The sequence below is a fragment of the Pyrgilauda ruficollis genome, unplaced genomic scaffold (assembly GCF_017590135.1).
Source record: "Pyrgilauda ruficollis isolate IOZ18807 unplaced genomic scaffold, ASM1759013v1 scaffold18, whole genome shotgun sequence".
NCBI classification, from domain to species: domain Eukaryota; kingdom Metazoa; phylum Chordata; class Aves; order Passeriformes; family Passeridae; genus Pyrgilauda; species Pyrgilauda ruficollis.
Genome location: NW_024516984.1, coordinates 8061243 through 8086712, shown reverse-complemented (window position 1 = coordinate 8086712; position 25470 = coordinate 8061243).

Genomic DNA, 25470 nt, shown 5'->3' with positions numbered 1-25470 from the left:
TGGGATCATGAACTGACATTTGTAGCAAAATTAATTTGTATATTTTTGGTTTTGTTTGATTTTTTTTTTTTGGCACCATTAAAACATGAAGTATTTGTTGGTTGAGATGTTGGCTACACGTGTTAGTGATAGTTGGAAAATTGAAAACCTCTTGCCAAGGTAAATAGTTTTCATCGAAGTGAATTGCTATCCAAGAATCTGAACCAGCAAATTCTTTCTGCTAACATTCCAGAATTCTTGGGGAAGAACAGTGAAACCTGCATGCAGAAGGGAAAAAAAAAAAAAAAAGAAAGAAAAGAGTGAGAATTATGCTTTTGGCTCTGTAGCTTGCATTTTATTATTCTCTTGTCAGCTTGAACCTGTAGATATTTCTGTCAGTGTGCCCATCTGGGCACCCCATTCAGCCTGTCAAGTCCTCTGGACTTCAACAACAGCTTTCGGAGTGCCAACCATATGTTTGGATCTCACCTGCAAAACTCCAGTTAAATAAGCAATGGTCTCTTGAGAGATAACTGTCTGCAATATGATTTATTGTGAACACTAAGCCAAATGCAGTGTAACTCTATTGTATTTGCAATGCAGCCTTGTCCTATTGATGCCTTAGGTTTTAGCTTTTATATTTTTCAGATTCTGTACTGCTTTAATGTGTAGTTCTGAGCTTCCTATTAAGGGATAGTAAGCTCTCTTCACAGAGTAGGGAGACAAAACAATTCCTGTCCTAGCCTGGGGCCAAGGACAACCACCCAAATTTCAGGCCCAAGAGCATAAACAACATGGACTGAAGAGAGAGAAACAAGAAGGATGGGACTTCATAACCTAAATCTATACTTCGACAATTAACTCAAATATGCTAAGGGACCAGAACTTATAAAAGTGAGAGACCTTTTAACTGGTCATCCATTTTGTGACCATTTTGGGCTCATCTGGGATGTAGCCCTGGCTGGGCTCTTGTACTGCCCAAAGTGTATCCACTGAGGCTCTTTTATAAATACGTACTTTATTCTTTAACTCCATCTAGCCTCTGTTCTAGATCAGCCTTCACAAGGCAACACTATATTATTAAGTACACAGGAGAAAGTCTTGCTGTAAGTCACATTATTATTGAGGAAATAATACATTTTTGATAACACTGAATTTTAATTAAGTATCCATTATATAATCTTTCCTACTATATATTGGCATGAGCAAAGATACTGTGCTGAATTTCTCACAAGAGGCAGGGTAACTTCTGTGTTCTGCCTCCCATGCTGGTTCTACTCTACCAGAATGGCTGTGAGAAGGACAAAACCCTTTGTCTTTGCAGTCATTTTGCCTGGTCTACATTGCTGAGACGTAAATCTACTTATCCCCTCAGAGAGGCTTGTAACTCACTAAGACAATTTACAACCTTTTATCCGAGCCACAACAGGACCTTTACTTGTAGGCTTCAGTTTCTGCTTGGAAGTGGACTTCTGTTTTCCTGTCTTGCCAGCTGGACAGGGAAGTCACAGAGTAACCCAGGTGTTAAAAAGAACCCAAACAAAATAAAATCCCCCAAACCCCTAAACCCTCACCTGAAACAGTTCCTGCTGGAGAGGAAAAACTGTTCCTACCAGAGAGGAAAAAAAATAGCATGCCTTGAAATGAAGACTGGCAGAAATCTTGAGCCCTGCTGCTAGAGCTGGAGGGGGTATAAGCCTGCTCTGAGAGGGAGGCATGGAAGTTGGGATTGAGGCTGAAGATGGATGTTTCTGAGGAGTCTGATCATGGACTTGAGAAATAAATGTTTTGCTTCTGGCAGAATAGCAGTTTTATCCTGTAAAGTGCAGAACACAGATGTAGTATTTGGGAATGATCAGATTGCAAATCCATTCATGAACTGGCTAGTCATTTTCTTTATATGCAGGATTTTTTGCTAGTGACATCCTTAACAGATTTCTTTTTCACAGTTAGGTTGCAAAGTTGCTACAATACAAATTGCTAATCACGGCAAGTGTGACTTGCAGTAACTTTTCAAGCTGACATTTGAATTACATTCAGTAAAGTTATATTTGTGAAATATTTTTCTCACATCTTAGGTTTTATGCTGGCTTCAGGCAAGCAAAAATTGTCATGTTCTTTGTCCTGAACTGTGGTTTAGATTTTTTGTATCTGTAAAGTAAAAGCTGAGACATGATAAAGTTCACTGTGGGAAATTTTAAGAAAATAATTTAATAGTGTTTTCATTTGAGGCTTACTGCATTCTTTCTTGGCTGTTAAATGTTTCTGTTTCAAGCTCTTCCGAAAAGAAAGTCATCTGACTTCAGCAGATGTGGGTGAAAAGTTAGAATTATAATTGAAATTGGACTGGCTTTACTGGATGTGGCAAGAAAGTGGTTGTGTTTCAAGAAATTAATGGCATCATCAGTCACAGAATATGCTACTTTGTCTTCACAAAGTTGCAAGTTTCAAACTTGTTCTGCTAAAGCTTGTTCTCCTCCCTGTTACCTGTAAGATTTCCCATTTTCTTTTCACACCATGGGGAGAAGACATTGTTTTTTAGTGTATGACTCTACTGACCTATTTCAGATCTTTCTTTTTGGGTAAAATGAGCATGCTGGTGCTTCCAAATGCTTAGAGCCCTTGCACTTTGCTGAAAGTTACATTAAATAATATAAGATTTTTATAATGTGCAAATTAGCAATAAAAATGCATGCTGAAACACTTTTTAGAGCTAATTAAATTCAACTTTGGCTGAGGTTTTTATCTGAAAAAATGACTGAAGAGAGAGAAACAAGAAGGATGGGACTTCATAACCTAAATCTATACTTCGACAATTAACTCAAATATGCTAAGGGACCAGAACTTATAAAAGTGAGAGACCTTTTAACTGGTCATCCATTTTGTGACCATTTTGGGCTCATCTGGGATGTAGCCCTGGCTGGGCTCTTGTACTGCCCAAAGTGTATCCACTGATCACTATTTTAGTTGTATGTCTTCACCTCATCCCTATTTCTCTAAAGTAGTTTGCATTTTTAAATAGTGGAATGCAATTTACATAATGACATTTGTTTAAGGAAAACTTTTCATTGTTGTGCACTGTATGTTTTCTGTCCTATTACTCAGAATTTAAAGAAGACACTTAAATTTTGCTTCTTTGAAATAGTTTTGCTTCCCATTCCTGTTCCTAACCTTGCTTACAAATGTTATATTGAGCAGGACCTAGAACATGTGAATCCGTTGATTTCTTAAACTTAAGCATGGAAAACTGGACTTTCTATTGCTTCTGCTCTTTCTGACCTTGTCAGTCTTGATGATTACCTGTTACATAGTCTAAAATTTTGTGGAAGAATGGGAAAAACTTCTTGTAAAACATATGTATGTAGTCTTTTTTTTCATCAAGACGTCATTATATATCAATGACAATCAATTAATAACTGATGTTGGTTTTTTGTTTTGTTTTGATGCATTCTTTTCCCAAAGTATTGATGGTGGTAATGGGAATTCCCATGATAGTGATGCGTATAGAACACCTTGGCATGATATTCCAGGCACTACAGCTGATGTCTCTAGTGCTCAGTCAGCAAGGACTGGAGAAAAGATGCTGGAAGTTATTCTTTTTTTTAGCAGGGAAGGAAAGTAGTGGCACAAGGGACATTAGCACCTCATATTGCAGGTGTCTCTGCAGCAAAGAAAGTCAACAACCCTGCCAACCTCAACGATTCTGTGATTCATCCATACCTTTTGTAACAGATAACTTTATATACTTCATGCACCTTTAAGCGCAGATGCAAACAATGGCAAACTTACACATCTATATGTATGTGAACAAAGAATTAATCAAACAGATGCATACAAGCTGGTCAGATTTACTTCAGGAAATTATTTGTGAACAGGAGAAATGCTATTATATCATAAAACATCCCCCCCTTCTAACCAACAACTCCAAAAAGAAAGTATAATACTGACTCTTTCCAGAGTGACCTAGATGTCAGATTTAAAAAGTTAACCAAAAAAGAAAACTTGTGAATGAAATAAAAGCTAAGGAAGACTTTAAATGGGGATAAAAGAGATAGTCAGTGGGGGTGGTTCAGTGTCTCAGACTAACAAAGAATCAGCCACTTTCCTGTGTGTGTAAGATGCAAGGAATGATAGTTTTAATGCCTCAGTTTGCTTATTGACAAAGCTGTTTATTGTTACTTATCCTAAAGTTTTGCATTTGGGATTTCCGCAATCTCTGTTTTAAAATATAATCCAAAATTAAACATTTGTACTGCATTTTCCCAGAGAGCACCTCAGGAAATTGATCACATACCTATAATCACAACATGGGTGGATGGGGCCGTGTGAACGCTCACCAAGTCGTCCCTGCAGCTGCGCATTTCATTTCCTGCAGCCGACATTGTGATCGACTTTTATTCCCATCACGGGTTTATGTTGTGATAGATTTTTAATCCCATAATAGATTTATGTGGGGTGAAATGCCAACTAATTGTTAAGCACAGTGTGTGCTTCCTTTTCGATTGCTAAGTAGTGCATTTCCCTTGAAACACACCCTCACGATGCACATATTATTCATGCACAATTGTGCAGGAGAGAACAAGTCAAAAGCTGGAAGTAAGAAGGAGCCTTAGAAAAGCTGAGCAAGAAGCCTTTCCATATCTGTAACTGTCCCACTCTTTCTAGGCTAAGAAGTATAGCTAGGGACGCGCAGTAATGAAGACTATACCAAGGGTTCCCCTGAGCCTGTAACTGTCACTTGTTACTACAGAAAACACTATGACATAAATCCTTCCATGAGCACAAGTAAGACAGAGGAATTTCCACAGAACTGGGAAATAAAAGATCTTTGTCAACTCTTTAAATCTGAAAAAATATTTTTGCTTCTTTCTGCTCACCCTGATTTTAATGTGAAATTCTGTAGACAAAGGTGTATACAATCTATAGGAACATTTTCTCTAAAGCAAATTAAGGCACTTTAAACCAGTTATCCCATGGCTTAAATGCCAAGGAACTAGAATTTCTGGAATGCAATGCTTCAATAAATAAATTCAGAAAACTGGAAATAATTTGGAGTGAGATATTTGAAATGTAACCATAGCTTCTGAGCAAAAGGTCAGTGAGGTGGTGAGAATTCTTCCCAAGCCCATGCAACTGCCCGATCTTATCCATAAAGCTGATCCTTCTTGTTTAGCATATTAAATAACTTCAAACAAACCAGCCCTGTCAACCTAGATCGACCATGACCAACAAGGATTGAACAAGGTTTTCAATTTAAGAAAAATTGCTAATGGGTGTGATAGGATATCCCCTCAGAGCACTTCCCTGCAGCCCACTGTGTCTGTTACAGCATTCAAGGCTAGGCAGTTCAGCCAAGGTGTCTGTGTGATAGCCCTGCTTGAGGGAATGCTTATAGCAGATGGTTTAATGGCATTTGCTAAATGGAGGGCTAAGCATTTTCTGCTCTTTGACAAATGCCGTGAGAATGTTATAAATAAATATTTAAGTAGCAGTAGCTTTGAGCTTTTCTTCTCATCTATCCATTTCTGATCTGTGGCCAGATATCTGTTTTTCCCAGACAAAGCAGGTCTTCAAAGACTCCTGAGACTCCTAAATGCTGCCCTTGGTCTTGGCTAAAGCTGCCAGCTTTCTAATAATTCCTAATGAAAAGTCAGTTAATTACTGAATTCTTTTAAATTTCAGTTGTGTCTTGTCAAAACATTAGAAACAGCCACATAAGGAAGATGGCAGAATGTAGATTTGGAAACAGGGACACAATACAACATTTGAAACCATCACGCTGAAATATATGCGAAGTTCAGTTGAATCTCACATTCATTTTTAGCAAGCCAATTGCTTGTCAGTTTCTTCCTCCCTTGTCTTCCATTGATTAAAATTCCTAAGAAGTAAAAATACCTGTCTCCTTATTAAAATACTTCCTATGTTAGAAGGGCACTAAAGGGACTTTAACAGAAATACCTGGAAATAAGGCAACAGCTCTTGAAATGTATTGGAGCTAGGCCATCTGCTGTTGGATGCAAAATGCTGCTTTATGGATGCCAAAAATAGACAGAAATTCTCAACATAAATCAGAGGCAGGTGCCAGTATTGCAAAGTGAATCAAGATGCATGAAACATTTAATTATCATTTTCTGAGACACAGTGTGAAGGGAGATCTCATGTCAAACAAATGAGGATCGGCAAACAAAAGAGGCTCAGTTTCATTCTGTAAAACTAAAATATTTACAAGTAAATGCTCAGCCACTGTGAAATGTGGAGCCCATAATAATTCAATGTCTTTCTGCTTTGTAGCAAACATTTCCCTTAAGAAATTCTAGATTGGAATACTGAATGTTTATGGGAAAATCTCTGATACACTAAAGGCATACCACATAAAATTCATCCTGTGTGGTAGGTCATTTGCCGGAACAGAAAATGGGTGGAGAAGGCATCAAGCCTGAAAAAATCACAGAAAAAAATGGATCAGTGGTCTGGCTACCATGTGGTCTTTTACCCTTAACACAGCAGGAGATCTGGCCCAATATCAGCAGGTACTGATATCAATGGGCCTTCACTATGATCCATTGTACTCCTGTTAGTTTTACCAGTACAGACAAAATGTCTCAGTGCTACTGAGCTGTAATTTGCAGATTTTCTGGTGTCAGACAGCATGGAAAAAGGAAGGAAATATCTCCATGGCTACACTTTTTCTGTTGCTAATTTTTCTTTGGATTTTGAAGTAGTAGAGACAGAGTTTGGATCAGTCCTAAACCTCTTCTCACATGATTGGGATCACAATCAGCTCCTGACATGTAACAGAGGTCAAGTGCTGCAGAAGTGTTGTGCACCTGCATGTCTTGGACGTTGAACTGGACAGCTTGGCTGGACTTGGGAAAGAAGATGAAGGCTGGAGACCCAAGCAAGTGCTGAATGATGGAGGACTGTCTGAGGAAGGATTAGCATTTTGAACTTTCTCCATGATCCTAAAAGCCAAACAGCAAACAGGCAATCCTTAACCTGGAGAAGGAATGCCTCACAATAAGCAGTGTCTAAAACAGGTTTAAGCTCTTGAAACCTCACATTCGCAATAGATGATAGAATGTGTGAAAAAATGTGAAATAAACAGCAACTGCCAAGAAAATTTACCATACCAAAGAATGAAAAATGAATAAATAGTTTAGTTAACAAGATGAGTTATAACATGTAGAAGCAATTATTTTATTCTGAAAGGAAAGGAAGGGACAAAATGCTGAAATGTAAAGCGAGGTAAGGCTAGATTGGATCACTACTAGTGAGGAACTAGGGCTAAGGGAGTGGGAGAAAGGCATGAAAAATATAAAAAGTTATGTTGAGTGACTACATCACAGAGCAGTTCCACCAATGAGCATTTTTGATCATTTATGGATAGCCTTGGCGAGAGAAACTGTTCATCCCCAGGATTAAAGAACATAAGAATTTTAGAGCAGCTTTATATATCCTTAGTTTTATCAACCCTAACTTTGTTCAATAAGAAGTCTAGGTAAGGCAAAGTTAAATTTTCAAGACCCTTGTAGCTCTTCAAAACCATATTCTACTCCCAGACTAGGAAAAAATTTTGGCTGAGTTTGGTGTCCAATCAGAATCATCTAGTGCTATTAGAGTATGTTTGCTGGCACTCAGGTGTTGGTTTAGATCTCCTGTTTCTTCTAGGTGCTATAATTTGCCCTTTTTGTGAAGATGTCCCAGACAGTTTAGGGATTCACAAATGATTGTAAATAACTATTTAGGCAAAGTAATTGAACTGTTCCTCTTTTACACCCATTTTGGTCTCTCTGTGGCATTTTGGTCTCTCATGGCTCCTCCATGGTGCCATGGTTTAGGAACCGTGCCTGAATTTCAGATCTCATTTCTCTCACCCCTCAATCTCATAGTACATTTCTAAATGTCTTTCTTCAAAATTTGGGGTTTTTTTCTTCTTTCAGTGTTATTTTTTTCTATCTTGTGGCACTTGGAAATCCTCTCACTTTACAGAGATCAACATATTCATTATTAGTGTCCAAACACAAATGTGCTTCTTCCACAGAGCCCACAGTTGAAGGTGCCCATAAGCAACCAGTCCCTAACCCAGTATGATGCTGAGGTGGTTTGTGGCACCCTATTTGTACTCCCTCCTGAGACAAACCCTGTGTGGTAAACATTTTTCACAGTTTGGATGCTGCTCAACAAGCCGTGCTGTTAAATGGGTGCTCGAGAAGTAAAGCAATGTTCAGAAGTTTAAGGAATGTCCCTTATCAGCAGTCAAGAGTGATGTCAAATCACTCATGGGCATACATTAAAAAAAACAACCCAGAGATTAGGTTTTTTCCAGAGTTTTAAAGACTATATATTTGAGGCTGTTAAATGGGTGCTCGAGAAGTAAAGCAATGTTCAGAAGTTTAAGGAATGTCCCTTATCAGCAGTCAAGAATGATGTCAAATCACTCATGGGCATACATTAAAAAAAAAACCAACCCAGAGATTAGGTTTTTTTCAGAGTTTTAAAGACTATATATTTGAGTTTTCCCTGAAGAGAATTACACCACTTTGTCTATAGACACACATATATATACACATATCTGCACTAGAAGGACTTAGATACATTTTTATTGAAACAGTGTCCTAATACCTTGCCAGTCAGTAGTACAGACCCTTAAATTTTAACCCAAAAAGCAACATGTAATAATTGTACCTTGTACCTCTTTTGTATGGTCATTCTCTGAGTTTCTGAGAAGATCCTACAGAATTAAATCATGCATGTACATAATCCCTGTAATGTCTGAATCTTTTCTTTAGCTTATGATTACAGCTTTAATTTTTTAGAGAGTTTGCTATCATTTCTGGATAGCACAGAATCAGGACATTAATGTGTTTGCTCTGTACTGGCCAAAATTCACACAGGATATGGTTATAGCTATATTTGTCATGGAATTATTTAATATTTCAAAGTGAATTTAAGATGGAGAGGAAGCTTACCAAAAATTCTTCAAATATGTCCAGTGGTCAGGGAACATCACCTCTGAGGAGTGGACAACAGTGTCCCAGATCCTTGCTAGCCTCTCCTCATTTATAAAATCATCTTATGGAAAAAAAAAAATCATGTTTTAATATTATATTCAAAGGGCACCACTTCCATTAGTGTAGTGCAGCAGTTATTTTATGTAAAAAATAGAGATTACTGGAAAATTGCCACTTCTAGAATAATCCAAACAGCCTCTCTCAAGTTAAGAATTTCCCCCAGAATTTTACCTTCCATAATTTGCCAAGCTAATAAAATGACAGCTTGAGGAGACTGTCAACTTGCCATACATATTCCTAGCTATGTCCTGCATATTTAATTTATTTCTACATTTTAAAATGAAAAACAGGCCAATAAATCATTCTAATGTACACAGATGTGTCTAAGATTACGTCCTGTTCTCTACTATTTCTTTGCGTGCTCTAATCTGGATTTATCTTGACTGGATTCTTTACTTTTTGCAAGTGATTTAGGGGAAAGTCCATGCCTTCACATATGCTTGAATGGTTCCTAGAACAACAGAACTTTAAATGTGAGTACAGCCTTAGGGTATTTTTGCTGATTAAATATGGCCTTTCATGGTCAAAATAATGTACTTTGGAAAAGTGGGTAGACAACTACATTGCAACTTACTGAAGAAAGAGTTAACATTTGGGGTGCTAATTTCAAAAAAACTGAAAAAAACAAACACCTCCTCTCTCCCTGGAAAAAAACAGCATGAAGATACCAAAAAGAGGATTTTTCTCTGTGTAAGCAAATCCCTTGGAAGCAACTCTGCCTGGATAGTTCTGTGGAGAAATTAGGTCACATTTGGCTAACATCACTTTATTGTCAGGGTAACCTGCTCCTTTGGCCCCTCTTGCTTGCTGTGTGTGTCTGTGTACGGGTTTGTGTGTGTTTGTCTGCACTTTTTGACCAAGGCTCACTAACAGCCTGTGTTGAGAGTCGTGTGAAGGGGTTGATTTTCATGTTTTTTCTTCCTGTATCACTGCAGGTGCTTTAGAAAGATATGGGCCAAAAGGTTACTGAAGGCTTCTTTGATCTTGGCATTCATTTTAGTTTCTTTTTCAAGGAAACCTATTTTCAGTATAAAAGATTGAGGACTGCTAGGCTGTTTTGCAGTCTCTGAAGTCTGTGCTGTAGAAAACAGCCTTCCAATAATAATAACTCCACAAAATAATTCAAAGTAACCTCCTATTATCTAGTCAATAAGGAACAAAGAACAAGAACATTTGTTTTGTTTTTTTTTTCCTTAATCTGAAAGAAATCCAGAATTTAAGAGCTCTTTGGCCTTTTCAAGAACAACAAGTTCACATGTGATTTAGTCATATAGCTGCCATAAAGTTGTGGTTCTGTGCTTTCTTAAAAGCTCTGTTATCAGTTTGATATCTAAAACATCAAGATGAATGCCATGGTGTTCCAGAATTCCAAGATCTACACACAACTTCAGAGGATATCAACTTTTCCTACGTACTATGTACTTCTATGAGTGCAGACAACTCTAAATAATTTGTGATTTTAAAACAGTGAGAAACATAATGCTCTCAACCATCCCAGCATATGTTACACATCAGTGGTGTACAGTGCTCTGAAACAATCCCAGTAACACATGTACTAACAGCAAGTTCCTGTAGCAAGCTGTGTCACCTCACAGAACAAAATCACTTCTAACTAGAGACATTATAAGATGACTTTGTGGTTGCAAAGACCTGGGGCTAGCTGGGACCGGACCAGACCCCAGCACAATTTGTAAAACAAGGGAGCCTCAGCTTTTAATAATGGCATTGATGCAGCACAAATGTTGAAGCACAGCACAGCTAACATCTGTAAGGGTTCAAACAAAAATTAAGGCACTTGAGTTGGAAGCAGTTCATTGAGCTTAAATTTTAGCCTAAACTGTGAAGGCACTAGCATTTCAAAACCAATTAACAATGATATTTAATAACTTGAGCTAATTGGTAGTATAGTGCAAATGGAGAAGAAAAAAGAGGGGGAAAAATTCTGGGTAATTTTAAACATATTAGCATAGCCTGAAGTATATTAAAAGACTGAGGAATAATTTTAAAGAAAAAATAATTAAGCACATGGAGGTAAAAGGAAAATAGGATAAAATGCAATATAAGGTTACCAGAGACTGATCTTGAAGTTCAGCCCAATATTTTTCTTTAATAAAAATGGATTTTTAGACTAGAGAAATACAGTAGATCTATCTGGATTTCAGTAAAGTGTTTGATATGCTGCCACATAGGAAATTACTGGTTAAACTGAAATAAATGGGAATTAGAAGAAAAAATTGCAAGGTGAGTAAGGAGCTGGCTAAAAGGAAAACTTCATGTGTTTTGCTTAACAGGGAACTCTGAGGCTAAGAGGAAGTTACTGGAGGCAGTCATAAAGGATCGATGTTGGGTCAATCTTGCTTAATATTTTCAGTAGAAATCATTGACTAAGATAATATTGTTTTAATAACACCTTTTGATGACCCGGAATTGTGGTTCTCCATGCTTGGGGGCCACACATTGTCTTTCAGCGGAACCAATCTGGCTTGAATCCAGGTCTTGTGGGACAGCCTTTCCCAAGAAGAGTCTGCACATGCAAGGCAGGCATTGCATGGTTTTTCAGTAGAGGCAGAAGCCATCTCCCATCTCACTAGGATGTGCCTGCTCCTCTCCTGCCCAGCACTGGGTACGTTTAGCAGATCTGAAGCTCCTGGCAGGGCATCATCTCATGGGGTAGTCTCACTACAAATCTCCCAAGGAACACTCATCAGAGCCATAGAGCAGCATAAGCCCTGAGTTTTGCCCAAGACAACCTGCCCAGCCTTTCAGCAGGCCATATTAACTCCAGCACAGTGCGTGTGAAGGCTTTGACAGGGTTCCTGGGTCAGACCTGCCTTGTGGCTGCCCAGGCTGGCACTGTGACTCAGATGTAGACAAACTCCAAGATAGTTTTGTTTGTTTAGCCTACCAAAATAAAGTCTGAGGAGAAATTGAATTATATGATAATTGCAGAACTGGAATTATAGTAAATTGTTTCCTTAAGTAAAAGGAAACTGGATTTGATGCTCCTCCCAGTCTTTTGTCCTAAGCTTCTAAGTCATGCCTAACTTACTGTGTGGTTCTTCTGGCAACAAAGCCTTGTCAGGGTGGTCCATAGTCAAAGTTGTACACTTAATTAATTCTTAAATATAGCTGGAGAGAGAGCTTTCTGCCATCTTTCTGCAACTTTGTGATGTTGGAGGAGTCTCTAGGAGGAGTATTTAAACTGTTTGTGGTCTGGATAGAAGAGACAGTAAGAAACAACTTTGCCAAAAGTTAAGCACAACCTACTGAGAGCTATACAAGAAACACTAAGGGAATGGAATTTATGTCTGAAAGAGGATGCAGATGTTTTGAGGAAGCCAGGAAAGCAGCACTTTGGTAGAGAGGCCATGTACCTCTATTGGAAAAATAGAGAGGCATGGATTGATTTTACAGGGCAAGGTTTAGGTAGTGGGGGGCTATAGGGGTGGCTTCTGTCAGAAACAAGTCTGCAGACTCCCCAGTCAGTGAGGAAGGTGAAGGAGGACATGCTCCAGGCACCAAAGCTGAGATCCCTCTGCAGCCTGTGGTGAGGACCGTGGGGAGGCAGCCGTCCCTCTGCAACACATGGAGGTGCACGGTGGAGCACATTGGGGTGGGGACGTTTGTCTCTCCAAATAACCATTATGTGTGATGGAGCCCTGCTTTCCTGCAGAGGTCTGAACACCTGCCTGTCCATGGGAAATGGTGAATTAATTCCTTGCTTTGGTTTGCCTGTGTGCGCAGTTTTTGATTTCCCATTAAACTGTCTTTATTTCAACCCTCAAGTTTTCTCACTTTTATTCTTCCAATTCCCTTGCCATTCCCCAAAAGGGAGTGAGAGGGTGGCTGTGATGGTTATTTAACAACTGGGGTTAAGCCTTGACAAAAATCAGGCCCAGAAAGCAGGAAGGGAGGTGTTTTTAAGATTTTTTTTTTTCATTATCCTACTCCAAGTTGTTTGGTAACTGATTAAAGAATTTCCCCAAGTGGTGTCTGCTCTGCCCAAGACTGTAATTGGTAAGTGATCTCTCTGTCCTTATCTTGACCTGTGAGGTTCTTGTTTTATTTTCTCTCCCCTGTCCCTTCCACTGAGGGGAGTGATAGAACAGCTTTGGTGAGCACCTGGCAGCCAGACAGGGTCAATCTATCACAAAGCAACAGACAGAGGTGTTTTGGGGTAACTCAGGGCTTCTGATATGGAAAGCCCTTCTAATTATACTGTGTGAGTCTGTTTGGGAAACATTCCTCTTATCCTCACAGACTGTGATGGAGCTGACACATTATCTCCTCTGTCTTATACAGAAACTGAGTTTGTTTGAAATGACCAGTTGCTCAGATTTTAGATTCAGCAGTGAGCCTGTCCTTTTCACAGAGAAAAAGCAAGCAGGCTGGAGGAATAGATTGAGCCATAGGTATCAAATGGGTGATAAAGGATACACAAGTAATTGGGTGGTTTTGTTTTTTATTTCTTGATGAGATTTTACAGGCAGCATTGAGACTGTCATCTTGGCAGAGAATGAAGAATCTAATGGTGTAGACTTCAGCTGACCCATTGATAGGGTAAGTTTAAAATAAAGGAAACAGAATAGGCTTTTTGGTAAGAACAGAATTTGCTGCTGCTTATTTTGTAAAGTAAGATGTATGACGTGTCTGGTTTCACATTGTAGACTTCAAAGTGTTTGGGTCACGTAAGGTTTTATTTCTGTATAGCAGGGTTGCACAGGCGGGTGCTCCAAGGAAGTATCCCGTCCAACACAGCCAGAGCAGCCTGCCAGAGCAAATGAACTGTACACAGCCTTAGTACAGTGCTTCCTATGCAGGGAGGGTGGCAAAGAGTGTGGGGAAGCAGCTGGACAGACCTTTTTTACATGCTGGTGGATGACAGGTAGGAGCTGAACTTGCTGCCTGCTGGGCAGGCTTCAGTTAGAAACTTTCTGGCTTTCCTGGTTAGTCCCTTTCCTGCCTCCTTGGGAGGCATCTAAAGAATGAACTGAGCACTGGGGAGCTCCAAGGTTTCCAGTCAGCTGGAGTAACTGTCTGCCTGGATGCAGGGTTCTCCATGCTTCAGGATGGGAAGTGTGTGGTGAGTTTCCAAGTGTCAGTCTCTGAACCATTTCTACTGCGCTAATGACCTTGAAGGTCACAGGCCCTTTAAGTTCCATCACTCAGTTTGAGCTGCTCTGGAGCTGGTGTTGGAGGAGCTCTGGCCAGTGCAGACTGTAATTAGTACAGAATGTCATGGTGGTTCAGAAGCCCTACACCAACACATTTCAGGCTAGTGTTCAGTACTGCACAGCTGTTACGGTTACTATTAGCGATAATTGTGTTCAACCCGGTTGGTGACTGCCAGCAATCTTAGGAAACAAATTTCATTTTGGAAACACCTTGTGTTTAAGAGTTTCTGAAACTAAATATGGCTGGACTTCAGTTCTGTGAAAAATTTCCAGTGTTTGGCTTTTCCTCCCAAAGCAGGATGAAAAGTATTCTGGTAATTTGGAAATTATCACAGAATGGAAATTCATGTCCCTGGCCATCTCTGTTTATGAACTCATTAATTCAAGTGCTCATCTACCAACAAAAGACTTCCTAGCCTTTAATTATATTGGAGGTCTGTGCTTTATTGTTGTCCTTCTGGTTTTCCAGAACCTATTGGAGATTCTTTCTACCTTTCCTTACTGTTGGCTATGGTGGCACTTGGAATGCATTAAAAAAACCATAAGAATGCTGAGGGGTTTGTTTTCTTGTGAGATTATATATGACATTTGAAGAATAACCCTTCAGCTAGCAATCCATTCCATCCTCTAAGGAGACCATTTACTTTAGACTGAGTTATTGAAAAACACAAAACCCACAGTAAAGCTGAATGCCTCTTTTCTATTTCTTCCTCATGAATGTGGTCTTACTTTTAGAATGTTCTATATGGTGATGCAGACCAGGCCAGCACTTCATTCAGTGCTTAATTTTAGGCCTCCAGATCTGAAAAGCTTGGCCTGCAGTCATAAGCATACATTTTTTGTGCACCTTTCAGAAGACAAGTCTGATTGTCTTACATTGATTTTGAGTCATTATTCTCTGTGCTTCATCTTCGCCAAATGTCAAAATACAGCTGTTTCTCTGCTTAAGGGATACATTATGCTAAGTGCACTGGAAAAAAACATTGGCAAATGATATAATACTCTGGAAAAGAGAAAGAAATTTGGAAGGTGCTGGGGGAAAAAGGAAAAAAAAAAAAAAGTAAAAGAGTAAGCTTGCATCATACTGCTGGCAAATTTTGTCAAGCCAACAGCCAATCAGAGTTAATATGGCTTTACTCTCAACAAACCTGCAGCAATGCTATTATAGTTTCACTACACTGTTTATGAAAAGCTGAGTTGGTCTGGAAGGCATTACATGAAAGACAATTCTAGGAAAAAGGGGAAAAACACTGTAATCATTGACAATGCTCGTGTCTGAAACCTGGTTTTTGAGTGTACATTAGAATGCATAAAGTCAATACTAAAAAATAGAGAGAATGTGTTACTTCCTGATTTTAAAACAATAATACCCTAAATTAAGTCACTAAATTAAGTCACTAAATTTAGTGACTACCTCATCTATGTATCCATACAGAAGGAGAGAGAGTAGAATGATTAAGATACATGTGCCTCTGCACATGCTCTCTTTCACAAGCTGACATTTCTCTTCTGAAGTAACCAGTTATCCCTCATTCCACAATAAGATTTTCAAGGCAGCCTCCTGCAATACTGCAGCCATACCTGCCCTTTGCAACTACAAATGCAGCAACATCCCTTCCACAATTATGCAAAGGCTTTAGGTGAAGAAGTAACAATGTCCCAGGTGGGATTCTTGCCTGTAATTGCACATATGTACACACAGACACACCCTATCACTGAGAATACCCTTAGTCTCTCATGACTGGGGTTTGCATGTGTGGATAAGAGTGTTTCAACTGCACTTTTATCCATCTAGCTGCATGTTCTGGCTTCTCCTGGCGTGTACAAACATAGCCCTGCAGGGCAATGGGCCTTCCAGGACTTTATTGTGGAGTAAATCTTAGGACAGCACGGTTGCTGAGCCTTCCATGGACTGGAAACAAGGTTGGTGCCTTTGGGGATGCTGAGTACCAGTACTACTGTCCCACTTCTGACACAATGCCTCTCTTTACAGAGGGCTGGTTAGCTCAGGTGTCTGTGCACTGGGTGCAACTGCTCTGTGTACATGTACCTCAGAATAAATGGAGATTTTGTGTCTTGGAACTATTCTTCAGCATGAAGAACAGGATCTCTTTAAGTTTAGGGTGAAGTAAAACCATATTCCTTATTGTTTTGAGAACCATAACTTCCCATCTAGCCTATGACATTTAAATGAAAAGTATCTAAAAATAGTTAAACAGTAATACAGCCTCCAGGTTTTTTTGTTTTTTTTTTTTGCCATTTCTCCTCCAGTTGACTACTTCTGATTAAAATCCAGAGAAGACTAACATTTCTATAATTTTTAATGTGTCTAGACTGCATTTTTGAAAGTTCAGAATCACAAAAAATCTTAAAGTTCATTGTTTTTCAGTTAAATACAGATGCCTAAAGGAGTTTGGGGTTAGACATTTAAATTGCTCAATTACTTTCTAGACTAGAACTCTAGCCCTGGGTTTGCCACATGTTTGTAGGAAACACACACCAAGTCACTGCAAGTTGTCCCAACTTGAGCCCTGGAAGCACTAGGAATGCAAAGGGGACTTTATTCATTACATGTCTTTTTGAAAGGCTGAATGTGAGTTCTTTTGTTGGCTCATGAAGTGATGAGAGAAACCCACTAGATTTTCCCTGTGCTGGCTGAGCTTAGCTGGCACATCATAATATTGATGTGGAATTATCATGGAAGAGTAAAGAGAACCAAAGCTGGATTTTTTTGAAGACACAGGCATGCTTCTGGGGTTTTGTTCAATTCCTGCCCCTTAAGAATTATTTGTAAAATACTGTCAAGTACCCAGAGAAAAACATCACAGTTGCTTCTGGAATCTTGCTGCTCTAAGGGGTGTTTCTTTTGTTACTGGGCCAGTAGGACAAATCACTGAAAATCAGGACTGTCCCAGTTGTATTTTTCTGGTAAACATCAAAGGCTCTAGAGGCAAAAATTTCAAACCCATGTACAAGTGCTTTCAGGACAGAAAAAGAAATGCTACTGTGAATTTAGACCATTAGTGCCTTTGAAAAATCTACCCTTTTTAGCTTCAGCCTCTTCAAGATCTGTGAACAGTTTTGGGCAGCTGTTTGTTATGAGCATTCACTGTGTAAACAAAAGAATCCTCCATGCCATTTTATAGAATGTGCTCCAGCCAGAACTGTGCTTTGAGGCAGCCCTGGGGTGAAAGGTAAGATTTTCGTGAAGAAATTTGCCATCCTTAACCCATTTACAAAAACGGTTGCATCACACAACTTGGAGTACTAGAAAAAGAAACCCCTGTGTGGATTACACATCTGTCCTAAATCAGAGGCTGTATTTCACATCCTTTTTGGCCACTGGAGGTCAGTGTTTTGGAGTGGAATGGATATAATCCATTTGGTAATCCTCTGTTATGGCCATAAAGACAGGAAGCACTGTACCAGACCTTTCCATGCGTCACTGTGGTGTTTCGTATGTGTCATCTTGGCTTGACATGGGAATATGAGTACATTCAGCAGCAGTCAAGGGGTTATATTTTTGAGTAGTGTGAGAACAGCTGCAGAGAACATAGTGATTTCTCAGAGATTATGTAATGCAGTTGCATGTTGCAGAGTGCAATCATGGTTTAGTGTGCTAGATACTCCTTACTCACGTCACTGCATAATGTGACACCGGGGCAAAACATTAGCAAAACCAATAGGAATAATTGCCTAATAGTACTTCAGGCTTCAGTTAGAGCTGAGACCACGATGCCTCAGGTTTTAGCTTTTATATTTTTCATATTCTGTACTGCTTTAGTGTATACTTCTGAGCTTCACATTAGGTGATAGTAAGCTCTCTTCACAGAGTAGCTAGACAAAATGATTCTTTCTCTAGTTGGGGACCAAGGACAAATGGTCCAAATTTCAGGCCCAAGAGCATAAACAATGTGGACTGAATAGAGAAAATCAAGAAGGATATGACTTCATAGGCTAAAGCTATAATTGGACAAGTAACTCCAATATGCTAAGGGATCAGAACTTATAAAAGTGTGAGACCCCGGTCATCCTTTTTGTGACCATTTTGGGTTCATCTTGGGTGTAGTCCTGGCTGGGCTCTTGTACTGGCCAAGGTGTACCCATTGAGGCATTTTAATAAATGCCTACTTTATTCTATAACTCTGTCTAGTCTCTGTTCTAGGTCAGCTTTCACAAGGCATCAACCAACTCTAGCAGCTTTGGCTCTTTTGTTGGCATGGTTTTCTCTTCCCTTCCCTCCTGCTGGTGCTGAGAACAGGGTGTAGGTGGGAAAGGAGGTGCATGTACATACTCTCTCCATATCACTTTCTTTCATGTTGTCTGTGATTGGGAGACTCTCTAAAAAACAGGTTAGTAGTAGTGTGCCCCACCAATGGCCATGAATTAGCACTGTATCCAAGAGGCCAATACTGGGTCCAAGACTGTTTAATAATTTCATCTAGATGACAGACCAGGGTGCACTTCAGCAAGATTGTAGATGGTCAGCAAGGAGTAGCTGATATGCCAGAGCATCAGGCTGTCATTTATAGGGACCTCAACAGACGCAGAAATGGAGTGAAAGCAGTGGGGGCTGGAGAAGCAAATGGTGCAGAGGGAGATCCTCAGGCTTGCAGAGGCTCCTCGCAGATATCTCCCAGCCCCTCTCTGTCACTGGTATCCTCCGCCTTGCTCCAGCTGGCATTATGTGAATCTTTCCCAGCCTACCCTGCTCCAGTCAAGAACATATTTTGTCATCCCCACAAATTCTATCACTGACAAATATGAGAAAAAAGTAGGTCATTTTGTCCCTTTCTGTCAGGGCAGCGCAATTCATATCTAGAAATTCTTCACTGGGCTTTTTTCTTTATTAACATGTTACCAATCATAATCACCATACCTGAGACATGCAGCCAAATTCTGCTCAGATTTTTACTGGTTCAAATCTGGAATATGTGATAAATTGAATTAACTAATTCCTGATTTACTGTGTCTTAGGAGAGAAAAGAACTTGGCTTGTTTATAGAGTTTATCATTCAAATAAATTTTCTATTAAATATAGAGATAGGTAAAGGGAATGGAAAATCATGCTAGTGGGAAACAGCCAGCCTGTTCCTGGCAGCATTTTAGATTATATCAATAGGTGAGCCAACCTCCATTTTTTTTCTTTGGTCTTTCAAATGGAATGGTTACAGTCAGAAGTATATGTGGTTTGTCTCACCGTTTTCTATTTCTTAAGGAAAAAGAGTTTTGTCTTACAATACTTAATTTCTGGTAGCGGAAAAGCACAGATAATATTTTTTGTTTTAGAAGAATGACAACATCCAAAATATCTTGGGAAGAATCAGATTTGTGGTAGATCTTCTTTCCTGCTGAAAGATTTTCACTGAAAGAAAACAAGTCACTCAGAAAACCACTCATATTGCCCCTCTTTAAACATGGGGATATTTTGAAGGGATTCTGACAAAATGGATATTTAATTCCTGCTTGCAAAAGTGAAGGTGATTTCTGTGGTACATTTATCCACAGAAAAGTGAATACTCTTAGGGCTGAGAAGAGTTAGGCTTCATCACGTTTTGTTGTTATTCTAGTTCTTCAGGGGCATAAGTACATGACCACCTTGATGCTGGAACTCAGTTTAAGTTAAAAAACAGAAGGCAAATTCTTGCAGTGCAATTTCAAACACCCTTTCCTGAGAGTATCCTGCCCAAGAAATGCTCACACTACTTCTCTTTTTTCCCAGGGCCAATTTTTAAAGTAATTCTTTTGCTGTTTGCTTGACCTTTTTATAGGGCTTTCTCACAATGGTTTCCATCTGTTTCTGTATTTTATGTACTTCATTAAAAAACACCCACTGAAACATCCTATGATTCATTAGATTATTGTGTCATTATTCTTGCAAGTGGGCTGTGTTTATGTGGTGGCTCCCACAGTTTGGTGTTCTGAACTTCAGTAAGAACTTCACATCTTTCTTCACTGAATGATGACTACTAGCATGCACAAAGTTTCCTCCAAAATACATCACATCAGCATGTTACTGCTGGTGGCAGATAATGGTGGCTGTGAAGATTTCACAGATCAATCTTAGCAGAGCTCTGGACCCCATTTGGTCACTGCCCTTGAAAAGTAAAAAACATTTATAGTGAGATGCAATTTCAGAAATGGGTTAATTGGACTGGAAAGCTGGTACCAATGATGGCAGGATAAGAGGAAAGGTCTAATTCACTTGGCTGAGTACTCATGGTAAAAATCTGGTTGTGACATCATGATGTCTCATCCTGGAACTTCTGCAATGTCATGCTGCAGGGTGTCGTGTATGCTGAATTTCTTTGTCCATTGGTCCTAGCACAGGACAGCAGATCACAGGGTGAGCATGCAAGTTACCTCTGTCATAGGAGTTTCCACAGATGCTGTACAGATTGGCTTGAGGTGTGAGAAGGTCCTTGGAGCAAGAGGGGGAAGTGGAGAAGGAGGAGGCAAAGGAGCAAATCTCCTACTAGAGGCAGGAGCTGTATTGGAACTGTAGCCGTGGTCACCAGCAGAAGACAACTGATAGTCTGCTGTGCAAAGTCATGCAAAGAAAAGCATCATTGAACTGAAAGCATAATTTAGTGCAGGAAATGACAATTGCTACATTGTACTCATTATAAGCTTCTAATTTGTGACTAGGTACCAGGTTCCTCAACTCAAATTTTTATTGAAGCTTTAATCACTTATGTTCTTGACTTATTACAGTTTATTTTTCATCTCTCCATGTACATGTCTGTTATCTAAAGTGCAGGACATCCAGAATGGTGCCACTAGACTGCTCTTTTCTTCAGGAATTTTATCACTTTGTCCTGTGTAACTTTCACTGGCTTACCTTCCATCATCAAATTAAAATGTAAATTACATTCCTGAGAGCTGATCCTTTTTTTCATCATGTTAGTTTTAGGTCTGTGTAGCTCTCTGGCTTTATTATATTTGTTTTAATAAACAAATTACTAGTGTTGACTGTGATTTAAAAAGAGAAGAAACAGCCCCAGGATTTTAGAGCTACCCATATATTTAGTCCATCCTGTCTATCATCTTGTACTCATGGCAACATCAAGACATTGAGTATGCATTTGGTTCCATTGTCTGGGTTTCTTTTCTGTCTCTCTTCCTTAACTGGCTACTCTTTACTTCCTTTGATATATTCTATCAATTATTTTTTTTGCATTTGAGTCACTGTGTTACTTTCAATATGCTGTTATAAAAACGTCCTCTGAAGTTTCCGGCTGAGTCTATGCACAACTAGAAGAAAAGTGTCAAAACAAAGAACATCTCCAAGAAAGAGAAGACTTGATTCTTCACAATCTGCTTTGGTAGGAGCTGAAGGCCTTCTGTTCAAGCGGACTGGATTGTTTCCCATGTTGGGCTATCCAGAATCAAATTGTTTCCCTTATAGCAAACTATCTGCCCAATTTACTAATTATAAAATTAAATAGGATTAGACATGGGACTTTCCAGATGATTCCGGACAACAAAACCAATGAAATAAATTCTCTTCTGATAACACTTGCACAGAAATGTTACTGTGGGATAATAGTCTGCATGCAAGAGCTGTTTCCAGCTTTGGAAAACATACCACTTCCATGCACAGCTCTGGTGCAGCCAGTGCCAGCAGGCATAAGTTCTGTGTGGAATCTGACAGCATTTGTACCTCAGGGTACGACTGTGCATAGTTCCATCTCCTGAGAAGGACAATGGAGAAAGCAGACAGCTAACAAAGAAGATGAAAAAGAAATGGATAGTGTGGATATGAAAGAGTATTCTACTTGACTGAAAGCCTGTGGAAAGAGCTCTCAAATCTAAATCCTCCTAAGATTTGGAGTTGAACTCCTCTAACCTCAACAGTAGATGCCCAAGTGAAAATTCCTGATCCTGAACTTCCTCTTGAGCAGTTTCCAGCTTGTAGGCAGCTGAAGTCTGCAGACAGCTCTGCATTCAACTTTTACATTTCTTATACATTTATGTTGTGTAGGCGTGTGCCCCCTGTTGACAGTGACAAAGCTATCCTTCGTCCCCCTAAAGGAGAGAAGCCCAGAAGTTTCTCTCATCAATAGGTGAAAAAGCTACCTCAGAGGACCTCGGGACTTCACCTCAAACTTAAGAGCAGCTAATTGAATAGAAGCCAAAAAGTCCCGCCTGACCAATTGGGAAGAAAAAGAAGAGAACAAAGGAACGAGGTGCTTTTGTGAGGTGTTGTTACCAGTAGCAGACCTCTTGTACCTGGCTTGTTTTTTTCTGTTTGTTATTTTGCCTTTTATTAAACCTTTTTGTTTCTAACACTGCAGCAGAAGCCATCCTGCTTATTTTATGCCCCCAAAAGTAGTTGAGCTATCTTGGGTGTAGTATATATTCCTCTGAGAGCTTATAAGACCTGGCTCAAGGAAGAAAATATAATAATTTTTCTTTTATGAACCGTACTCACCAAGGCCTTAACTTTAAGTGTCCTCTGTAGTGGGGGTGCCTGTCTCATAGTCAAGTATTTTGAGCATCCACAGATCAGAGGTTCTTCTGCCCGTGTAGGCTAAGAAAACCAGAATATTGGGTGCAGTGTGAACAAACCAAACGCCATTGGGTCCTACATCAAATAGGCAGTGGTGGTGGTAGTAAATCAGTGAGTATTGTTTCCATCTTTTGTTTCATTTTTTAATACAATACTCTGTGGCTAGCATGCTTTTCTAGGCTCTGGAAGACGTAGATGTACTTCCTTTCTCTTCCTGATTTACAATACCATGCTGGCATTTATTGCTGGCTGCATGAGATATTTTCCTTCATGTGCTGCCTGTTCATTACTATCTGGAAGAACCCAAGTCATTATGTAAGAAGCTTAGACTTTTAGCTTGTGGTTGATGACCCTCCCCACCAGTGGGGATTTGTATTATAGTGCTTTAGTAGTGCTTAGGTTACTTTGTCAATCCAACTATTGAACATCCATCCAAGAGCTTTGGTCTCTTGGATATAAAAATGGGAATAATTGGGTGGGAAAAGATTTAAGAGATTTTTTGTACAAAACAGTGCAATTTACCTGAAGAAAAAAAAATCACATTTTTATTCACTTGGAGGTATTTTAATGACAAAGTGTAAGGGGATCATTAGAACAGTTGCAGATGTTCTGTGTGAAATGGCTCAGTTACAGCAAGAATTACATGAACTTTTACCCTGAACTCAAACCAAGATCTTTCTCTCTCCATCTTTTTTTTTTTTTTTTTTTTTTTTTTTTGTAATGTACTAAATTGTTTAGTTAAACTTTTGGTTTGTTTCTTTTCCTGTTCATATGCCCCTTTAGTCCTTTTTTCAGCTGGGACTAGTACTCAGCTACCACCAGGAAGGCTGATTTGTGAGACTCACAGCCAGCTCTGTTCTGTGTTGGGCAAATTTGTTCCTGCTGCAGCAATAATAGTTACACCAGCCTTCCTAATCTTTTCCATTTGTAGACCATAACTAGATTTCAATACCAGAAGAAGGAGGTGGTCATCTTTCTCTTGCTGTCAGCGGAGATGTCAAAGAAATAGTAATGGGAAAGAGATACCCCAAGGACAGGGTAGAGATGAATAAAAAAACATGGATCAGGAGTCCATGTTCAACATAGAACAGCCTTGCCCATGTACATCATACTTGTAGTAGGCTGTAAAGGCATTACTCCCTAGTTAGTACTCCTCATTCAGCACAAGTCACAAAGCAGTTGTGGACAGGGACGGATGGGCAGAATGGGGCAGAGAAAGCAGCCACTGTACATTCAGCAGTATTTTTTTTTGGTCTTGCAATGAACAAAGATACTTCAGCTCTGTGGCTGGAACTTGGCAACCCTTCTTCGAGTTCCTTAAAAAGAAACAAAACTGTTCTACCATCTGTGAGACCCACTTGTTCTTTCCCTTTCCTCACACATATGCTCACTACATTACGTTACCAGTCGAATATAGCAACATATGTATGCAAAGATTTCCAGCTGAGATGCATAGACATTCTTTTACAATTACCAGAGTGGAGTCAGCTGTGCAGAACTGCTCTGCCCCAATCACTTAACCCATAATTGATTCAGAGGAAGGAAAATACGGAATGGCAATAGAATTTTACATAGGCAGAATGGGGTAGCTGTGATTCAGTCTGGAATATGGCTAGTGTATGATGATTTGAGACCATGGACCAGCAATGTACTTAATTATGCACTTCACTGAAAACAGGCACAGTGTTACTGACTTCTCATATTCTGAAAGTTAGGGCTTGGATGTTTCATTGGGCTGGGGCCTTACATCCCTGTTCCATGAAAACATGGTAGGATCATGGATAACTGGGTAGGTGTCTTTGCATGTTTTGGACAAATGCAATTTTATTTTGCCTGATCTCCAAAGGGGTGTGATGGGAACTTGCTCTGATCCAGAAAAGGTGATTCCCATGAATATAATGCTGAATACGCTGTACCTCACAGTGGGGTTTAGGTACATGGACATGCTACTGCTATCACGTCACTGACCTGCTCCAAGCAAGGACAAAGCTTCCAGCTGCCTGCCCAAAACACAATCTGCTGACTGATGTCTCCTGTGGTGGCTTTACATTCAGTTGTAAAGCTTAAATTCGGGTACTTTCGTCCAGACTACATTATTTAGTATTAGGGTGCTAGAGAATGGATTTAGAAATGTCAGTGGCCTATCATTGTTTTTGCAACTTCCCATCAAAATTCATAGGAATTTTGGCTTTCTTTTTGAGATCAGCTTTATACACTTGTGGAGGGATTCACTAGGATATAGAATAAAACAGTCTTTGCCTACAAGAATATAAATTCTTTAAGACACGCTTCATTGGTGCATAAGTTGTCAAGGAGCAGCTTTTGGGGGGGTGATTTTCACACAGAGTGAATATCATCCTTTTTTTACATATTAAAGAGTCAAGGAAAGACCAAGAAAAATTGGTTTCCTTCTCTTCTAACATAAAGGAGGGCATATCTCAGTTAGTCTGTATTAATACAGTTTCTTGAACTCTTTGGAGTGATGCCAATTAGAACCATCTGAAGACCTTGTCTGGGATTTCTTGCTTTTTTTACAAAATTGTAAAAAAGGAATCTGCTCAAGTCTCAGTATGAAAAGAAGCTGTACTACGGGCTGCATTTTAGCAAAAGAAGCAAGAGAGAAAAAATGAGTATGGGGCAAGAATTTTTTTTACATGAAAGGTAAAAACATGTGGAAAAAATTACCAAACAAATGACATATTGAAAGACTTTAAGACTATGGTTTGGAAGCACT